This window comes from Triticum aestivum, chromosome 1D, assembly GCF_018294505.1.
Source record: "Triticum aestivum cultivar Chinese Spring chromosome 1D, IWGSC CS RefSeq v2.1, whole genome shotgun sequence".
NCBI lineage: Eukaryota > Viridiplantae > Streptophyta > Magnoliopsida > Poales > Poaceae > Triticum > Triticum aestivum.
In genome coordinates, this window is record NC_057796.1 from 252792149 (window position 1) to 252801288 (window position 9140).

The 9140-nt window shown below is 48.7% G+C and overlaps 1 long non-coding RNA gene across 9 annotated transcripts; it reads left to right on the forward strand.

The window, feature by feature from the left end:
- Positions 1–1576: 1576 nt before the first annotated feature.
- On the forward strand, positions 1577–5506 carry LOC123181291 (uncharacterized). Of its 9 annotated transcripts, none has more exons than XR_006491626.1 (6): positions 1581–2148; positions 2214–2267; positions 2750–2818; positions 3017–3665; positions 4479–4862; positions 5113–5506. It is a non-coding gene; the product is annotated as an uncharacterized lncRNA (long non-coding RNA). The 9 variants fall into 9 exon arrangements; XR_006491625.1 differs by having other exon boundaries at positions 1583–2148; positions 3558–3665; XR_006491622.1 differs by adding an exon at positions 3719–3775 and having other exon boundaries at positions 1577–2148; positions 2214–3636.
- Positions 5507–9140: the final 3634 nt, after the last annotated feature.

Genomic DNA, 9140 nt, shown 5'->3' on the forward strand with positions numbered 1-9140 from the left:
ACGGGAGTAGCTATTCATTCCTGCAGTAACTTTTTTTTATCCGACGGACGAGGTCGTTTCAGGGGTCGATCCGACGGCCCAGATCCGATCAAGCCACCCGATCCGACGGCCAGGAATCCCAAATCGCTGTGGTGCGGCCTCAGGAGCTTCTATTCTTATTTCTGGATACCGTGGCCCTGACTGCGCGCTGCTGCTGGTAGCTAGACATTGGCATCTGTCGCCAACTCATGGAACCTCCCCGGAGCACAAATTCTCTCCGCTTTTCCTTCTTTCTCCTGCGAGCATCATTGCCCGGAGGAAGATTGCCGCTGACGACAACTCACGAGACGCTTCTGTAGCTCCGTTTTCTTCTTTTTTTTTGAGAAAGAGTTCCGTTTTCTTCAGCAGCCACTTTTCAGTGTATGCCAATGGGCATCTCTCACACTTTTTGAGTAATTAATCCGGTGATCGCACGATACACTCTGCTGTATAAACTACATACTGAATGCATACTTTGATCCCTTAGTTAATTTGGTTCTTCAGTGAGCAAGCCGGCCTTCTGTTAACAGTTTATTTAGAGCCAGGTAATGAACGCGTAACTGTTGGACAAGCTGTCAGATGTTTGGTTGAAGGAGTGTGGCCCAAAATCGACGTGAACCCTGCCAGCAAAACAAGAATCATTTACAGCACTATAGTGTGAGCCTACGATTGGCGGCACGAAGTAGTAATAATTATGATCGGCATCCTATCAATTCACGGTCAGCTCTGGAATGTGGTTGAAAAAAGAACAGTAGAGTCGCGTGGGATGGTGATTGATTACGGTGTTGTTTGGTACTGCTGTGCGTGTTTACCGGTACAAAGAAGTCGCCACTTCACGGTTTTGCCCCGACTGCATGCGACAGTGCGCGCGCAGTAATTTCCATGACGCGACCTCCTGAACTGCCATAAGCACTCAAGACGAATCACACGACAAACTGGACGATTGGGTCGGCGTCACATCGCCATTATCAATCTACGCCATCGCAACCTCGAGCCTATGATCGCCATGATAAGGCAGGCTGCACGTAGGTCGCAGTGTACGCTTCCATCCCCCACGCCTGCTCTGCTCGCGCGAGCTTGCAGTTTCAGACAGTCACCTCTTTCGTCTGAAAACAGAGCATCGAGAGGCATCCGGACTGTCCACGCCCGGCTCCATGATTATGGCAGCGGAATCCATGAATAGGTAAGTTGGGAGCCACCCAGCCTCCTCACGCTCGGGATTCCTGACTGTCGGATTTGTCTTCTGATTCGTTCTGAACCGTACGATCTCGCTCGGGAGAGATCTGGCCCGTTGGATCAAGCCGGATCACTGCTACAATGAATAGTAGCTTTGATCCACTTTTCCTTACTGGTTTTGTTTACTCCGAAATTACTGTCTAACCTCGTTGACGTGTGGGGTCGATCCCTGGTGGGCCGCGCCGGTCAGCGACTGTGTCTGCGAGCGTGGCCGGTGTGGTTCGTCGGCGTCCCCTCCAGTGTGCCACCGCTTGTAGTTTCGCTGCCCCGCCGAGGATGTTTTCGTCCTTTCACACACAGGCGTATAAAAGGCAGCCCGTGGAGAGAAAACCTGGCCGTCGCTCCTCGCACTCGCGCCGCCCAGCTCTTCCTCTTTCTCCCGCGTCACCTCCCTCTCTCCCTCCAACCCTAGACCCGCGCCCGTCTCCCTGCCCCGCCGCCGTCCAGATCCAACCCCACCCTGCCGTCATTCTCCTTCGCCCAGACCAATCCCATCTCAACCTCCCTCGATCTTTCTCTCTCTAAAAAAAACCTCCCTCGATCTCCCGTACATCCCCTGCCATCGCGTCGCTGCCGTCGCTGCCGCTCGACTCGGCCCCCGTCCCCGACCTCACGCTGCCCGGCGCCTCCTCCCCACACCAAGGACCTCCCCTTGCTCCGCCTCTTCTTCCTATCCGGCTAGAACTGCGGCGCACGGCCTCTCATGCTCGCTCGCGACCCTCAGCCGTGTCTAGGGTTTCGGGCTGGGCAGCGCCTTCGCCGCCGGCGCGGCTCCGGTGGGCTCTGACGACTCCTCTCCGTCTCCTCCCTCGCCCCCACGTGCGGTTCCACTTCCCGCTGGCCACGAGGTGCAGCCTTGCAGGGGCGCATCGGGCTGGGTCGCCTCTGTTTCTGGTGAGTTCACCCCCTCCCCCCTCCTCCTCCTCTCCAATCTGCTCTGACTCTCACCCTCTCCCCAGATTTGGTGCAGCAGACGCTGTGGGGTTGAGGTGTTCTTGGACGATTTGCTTAAGGTATGTTTCTATACATTGGCATGATATCTAAGACAAGTCTTTGACCATAGGATTGTCATCAATTTTGTTATTTAGTTATACAGAACTGCATAACATAGAACAATACTGCTTCTAAATGGATGTTGCCATTGACAAGGTTACTAATATAACTTGGTGTCGTTGCAGGCAGTGTAGTTTACACTCTATATTAGTTTATCTAGCTATTTACAGCTCACTCTGATCTAATTAGATAAATGTTGAACATAGGCCATCTACTGTTGATGTCCTGTTGGACAAGGCATGATCTAATCAGATAAATCTTGAACATAAGCCTCCTACTGTTGATGTCCTGTTGATTCAAAGTAAATAGTCCATATACTTCTAACAGGTAGTGTAATTTTTTAGACGAGCAGTCAGCGCCGCAATGCAATGCAAAAGTCGGTCTTGAAATTTCGTTGCAAAATCAACCAAAAATAATCTTTCTCCATAAATTATCTATCCAGGTTGTCAGTACATCTTATAACTAGGTCACTTCCACTGGATCTTTCTGTTAACAAGCAGCTAGACCCAAGGTACTAATGTCCAATCGCTTGATCATTTTTATATTTAGTCTCTCAAGGTTTTTTTTCATAGTTTATCATTCTTCAAGTTCCACTTTCATTTTACTGAGTCGTGTCCAAATGCCTTCTCTATAAATCATTCTAAAACAAGGTGTGTTGCTGCTATGCTCTGATGTATACTTACGTGGTTCTTGCTTCTTATTTGTCCAGTGTGTGTGTATGATGCTGTTGGGTTGTTGACATGGCGCGTGGTCCGGTTGCGGCTCATGCTTAAGCCACGGTCGAGCCTCGTGTTGGGTTGGTAGGTGGTCGTGGGCGTGACCGTGGGCGGTCTGCTGGTCGTCGTGGTCGAGCCACTGGCCGTGGAGGTTCTAATATAGGGTGTGCCCCTGTTTCTGATCATGTCGCTGCTTGCCGGGACAGGCGTAGGGGTATGAGTCGGTGGATGCCTGCTACTGGAGCTGAGCCTATCGCCAGGCGTGAGCGTGGCGCTCGGCAGGTGCCTGCTGCTGGGCGTGGCGCCATACATCGGTCAAGTGGTAGGGGTGTTCGTAGTGCTGATTCTGGGCATGCAACTGCTGCTATACATGTGTCTGTCCCTGGTCGTGCTGCTGATCCTGGGCACGACGCCGCTTCTGTGCATGTGTCTATCCCTGGTTGTGCTGCTGGTCCTGGGTACACCGCTGCTCCTAGGCGTGTGTTGGTCCTTGGGATTGCTTGATAATTTGTGGATGCTTGATAATTTGTCCAGGTAGAGATCCACCACTGATGACACAAGTCTGCTACCCTGCTCCTGTGAAGGTCACTGAAGGCCTGCGCCTCCCACCGTGGTATCCTCTCTCAACTTGCACCTCTTCATGTGAGCTCCTCCTCCGAATTTATTCTTACCACTGTTTGGGTTGTTTGATTCAGATTTCTTTTTCTAAAATTAAATCAAGTCTCAATGAATGAGATGGAAGCGTTGTTCAGGTTGAATTTCAGTTTAGATTATTCAATCAAGTCTCAAGGAATTTTGTTCGCAGTGTGCATGAATTGCCCCTCCTGTACAAATTGTGATGTCTATGGAATCTTTTTTGTTGTCGTAGTTGTCATATCATTGGTGCAATTTTAGTTACGTTTTTTGGTCCCCTGTATATCCAAATCGAAGAATACTTGTGGTTTGGTACAATTATATTGCAAGTAGAAAAATACTGTATGTGTTAATATTGGATGATCCAAGTTGAAATTCAGTTTATATTATTCAATATGTATTCTAAAAAACATGTTCTATTTGGCATCATACTATCATTCAACTTAGAAGATGGCTTAACCGATTAACCCAATTTAAAATCTCAGCGAGATGGTGGTTGTTCACCCTGACAGTTGGTTTAATTCTGGTTCACATGCTCAGTTGCTCCACATCTGTTAGATATTAAATAGTCTGGTTCTTCTTTCTGTAAAGTTTGGCAATTTAAAAATCTTTATGGAGGTTTGCTTTATTAGTTGTATCAGATGTTCTCCTGCTTAGTCTAAATCAGATAGGGACTTTAAACATATTCGGTTTAAATAACACGCTTTTGACTTTCTTTATCTCCTTCTATTATGACTAATAATGTTTTGCTTAATTAAATGTCATATATGTATTTAAAGTTATCAACTTTATTCATGTTCTTGTGTTCTTATACTTTTCCAGGATAACAGGATGGTTTCTGGCAAACATTTATCAGGAACTTCAGCTAGGTATGAAGCACAATAAAGGTGGCAATAAGATGTGCGGGCAATTATCAGTGTTTTCGTGACCATGCTGATGTGGAGCTGCCATTGAGGCACATTTTGCCTCCAAGATATCAAACCCTCCAACCTCCACTTTCTTTAGGATTGTCCCGAGCCCATCTCACCTCGGTCTTCTCTCCCCCATGGATTCGATTGTGTGCATGGATGAGGAAAGAGTCATTGCAAGAGGTGTTGGTGGAGACGGAGGTTGAGTGGACGACCGACATACACGGCTTCATCTATAACTGCCTCTATGGCTTCCTCGGCCTCAATGTTAGCCTCCCTGCTTCACTACTGCAAAAGGGTATAACTCCAGTTCTCATTCTTATACATAGTTCTTATAATATAGATCAATGATATATGATGCTTCCATGGTAAGATCAAGGAATGACATATGCTATTTCATGGCCTATGGTTGTTGACTACTATTTTTATTGTCACGGTTTATTGTTTGTCATCTAAAAACTGATTCAGATGGATATAAGGGTCTTTTAATTTGCATCTGATCGAGATGCTTTGTTCCTGATTCATATTTTTTTGTCCATGATCTTCAGGTTTGCAGCTTTGTGTGGTGATGGCCCTGCCCCTGGCCAATATCGATGCGCATATGAGTGATCTTTGGCTATGGAGGCGTATCTTCTGATGGTCTACAACAGTGTTTTGTTTCTCTGCTGGCTCCGATTATGTTAGGTCATGTTGGTTGGCATACATTTATTTCTGTATTTGGCACTTCTGGTTGGCTGATGTTGTTATGTTGTCCAAGGAAACACAATACTTACGTTGGTGTCTACGACAGACTTTTGTTGTTCTACTGCCTGTACCCTGTTTGTCTAGAAGATGAAGGGGATGGATGCAAACTTATGTATGCAATGCCAGGATGATCATGGTAGCTTATGTGATTGTCGCTGGTCTTCTATATCAACGGTTTGCTCGATGTTTTTTGTGTTATTTTCTCCCCTGATGCACTACTGAATGCTTCCTCTACATGCACAAATGACCTGGTCTAATTATTATGAATCCTATGTACTCCTAATCCTATTCTATCATGCCGCATTTCCTGTAATATATCAAGTATCTATCCTTTGTGTCTACATAACCTGGATAATTGCTTGCTGTTGCTACATATTTGACATGAAATGCTTATAATCCTTTGGTCAGCGGCCCATCAGAATTGACAGCCATCATAGCTATCTAATTATTCTTCTGGCACCTCATAGGTATCATGCTATGTTGTATTTTACTTTGTTAGCGGGTTGGGTATGGCTGCACCTGGTGGGGGTGCGGCAAGCTGCACTTCTTATTTATTGTTTTGAACAATTCATGAGGTCAAATATGTGATGAATTACTTTCAGTGTCGAACATTGCACTACTATATTGTTTTGGATTTCGTGGCTCAAAAGAGCTATATCAGAGGTTTGATCATTGAGCTTTTTTTGGTTTAATTCCTTGATACATTTCCTTTCTGATATAGTCTCTGCATTTCCATCCTTAATAGACACACACACACACGGGAGTTGGGTCTCGGCAAGTAGCACCTCTTTGATTAAGTTGTCCTGTTACATGTGCTAAACTTGCTTTCCTACTAATGCATCATGCGGTTTGATCTTCACTGCTTGGCCATATCGGTTGGATCGGCACCCTCGCGCCAAGGCGCGTTGCCGATCTAGTGAATGATGAAATGACGAGGACATTGGCAATTTCGCATGCATGCAGCTGCAGACCTCGGCCTTTTTATACGCCGTTAGAGCATCTACAGCCGCATTGGGCAAATCCGACCCCTCAAACGCCCGCGGACGCGTCCGGACGCCTCATATTTCGTCTTCCACACTCACGTCCTTTATATTCTAAACCTCAAAACCAGGCAGTTCATGCAACACTACGTAAAACACATGATCATAACTTAGTTTATCGGATTAGCCGGACAAAAGGAACATGATTCATCGGAGTTCAACGGCGGACAGTGCAAATCCATACTACAAATATAGATAAAATATAAACACAACAAGGAAGGGCGGAGGAAGTCACCATTTCCTCGCCGGCCCCTTCCCCTTCCAACTGTCAGCGCGGCTGTGCCCCTTCTTCGTGTAGGCGTCGGCGTGCGGAGTCGCGTCATCGTCGGAGCTGGAGGTGGAGGTGGAGCCGTCCGTCATATCCGAATCGGAGCTGCACCTCATGCCCGACAGCCTGTGGAGCAGGCGGTCCTGCTCCTAGGCATGGCGGGCCGCCTTCACCTTCGACGCCGCCTCCTTTGTTGCCTCGCGCTCTGAAACCTCGATGGCGAGTCGGAGCGCCTTGGCATTCTTGCGGCGGAGGCGCCGCGCATCCGACTCCGCCGTCCTGAGCGAGCGACGGAGGACAGAAGCGAGGAGCGCTGCCTCCGGATCGACCGGCGTGTGGACATTGACTCGGACGCCGCTGCCCTCTCCCTCGCCCGCTGCCGCTCGCGCCGGGCTGCTCGTGCCTCCGACTCGGGCGTCCGAGTGCGCGTCGGCCCCGCCGCGGGCACGAGAACCCAGCGGTGGCCGGGCACCACCTCCGGAGCAGAGGGTGCTGGTGGTGGTGGGCGGCGTACCTGGAGGAGTGGAGCAGAGTGGCCGGAGCTGCGCACCGGGCGGGAAGGGCCGGCGATGTCGCCGGCATTGCGTCGACGAGCGCCAGGCGCTGGCGAAGTGGATCCGCCTTGTTCGACGATTGAACGCCTCAATGCGATGCGGAGGGCGACCTCCCCCACATCATCGGGGTCCGCTTCGCGCAGCAAGCTAGACCAGTCGTCGTCCGAGCCGGAGTCCCCACCGGAGGCAGCACTGCTTCGGTCGCCGGCCATCAGATGCATTTGGAGGGGATCGGATGTGGAGTGGACGGAGAGGGGAGTGAACTGGAGTTCGGATTGACTGCAGTTTAGGGTTTTCCGAACGACGATATTTGTGGGGCAGCCGTGGGCCAGGCTGGGCCAAGTCGACGAGGCGGGCGCGCCCGGACCGCCCCATATCAGCCCCATATTTGGGCTGGATATGGGGTGCCGATCAGTCCGGACGTTTGAAGACGGTTTGAGAGGCCCGTCTAGGTCCAAATTTCATGACCGGGCGGCTTGCGTGGATGCTTAAGACTGGTTTGAGAGGTCCGCTTGTAGACGCTCTTATTATACTCCCTCCGGTCCTTTTTATTCCGCATATTAGATTTTTATCAGGTCAAACTTTGCAAAGTTTGACCAAATTTATATTAAAAAATATTGACACCTACAACATCAAATATATACACAAAGAAACTAAATTTCATGAGGAATCTAACAATATTGATTTGGCATTGTGAATGTTGATACTTTTTTTCAGAAGTGTGGTTAAAGTAGAGATACTTTGACTACGAACAAAACTTATATGCAGACTAAAATGGACCGGAGAGAGTACATGCTACGAACTAGAGATCAGATCGAGCAGAAAGAAACCAGGCGTGATGGTGTGCGCGATCGATTGGCATCGGAGCGAGCGACTCCTCGCCTCACATTTCGTTCTCACGGGCGCAGTGGCCGGCGCCAACGAGGGGCCCCTAGGTGCTGCAGAAAGAAACAAGGCCTCAGTGGACTTTGGTACTGGTACTTTCAGCCAGGGTCCGGCGGCAGGGCAGGTTCAACAGGGGAAATGATGATGCAGGTAGCTGCAGGCGTGGGAGCAGCTATTTCTTGGCGTGCTGCTGGATCTCATGGCTGACGGATCATTTCAATTTCCAGGGAAAAGCAAAAGCGAGGCCTACACTACATCGATCTAGTGCTTTCGCCTTTTTCTCTGACGCTCGCTGGCGATGGCGATCAGGACGCGGAGTTTCTGCACCGAGCTCAAATGAGCTCCGGTGAACAGTAAAATCAAAACTAAATAAAAAAAATCCAATTTTTTTGAAAGAAATATTGACAAAAGTTCTAAGTGCTTGCAAAAATTCGTCATGAAATCACATTCCTAGAAGGCATGGCAAAAAAACAAAAACAGTACTCTGAAAAAGCTACTTTCAAAAGCATTTTGAAGCACTGAATTTATTTATTTTTGCCACGCCTTACAGGATTGTGATTTCATGATAAATTTTTACAGGCACTTGGAACTTTTGTCAATGTTTCTCTAAAAAAAAATTGGAATTTTTTGAATTTTTTTGATTTTTTTTCGTTTTACTGTTCACCGAGCTAAAATGAGCTCGGGAGCATAATCAAGGCTACTCCTACATGTACCGATCGACACACTACGAACTTACGAAGGATCACGTCTGGAGAGCGCATCTTGGTCAATGCACACCGGCAGTTTTAACGCGGAACAAGGGGGGGTGCTGTCTAGTCCGCAATGCTCCGTCGGGCATCGACCAAATGACTAGAGCAGCGGTGGAATGTGCCATTCGGCGACGGGCTTATTCAGACTGAACCAAACCGACGGTTCAGAGCAAAAGCAGCCATAGATAGCTTACTGTAGGAACAGTTGCTGCCACTTTCGTCCATGGATCGATCCAACCATCCGTGTAGTGCAGGTCACACAAAGGCCCTAGGAGCTAGGCTAACCTCGCACAAAGCCCTCAGCAGCTCTCGCTAGCTAGCTCCTTGGCTTGGCTA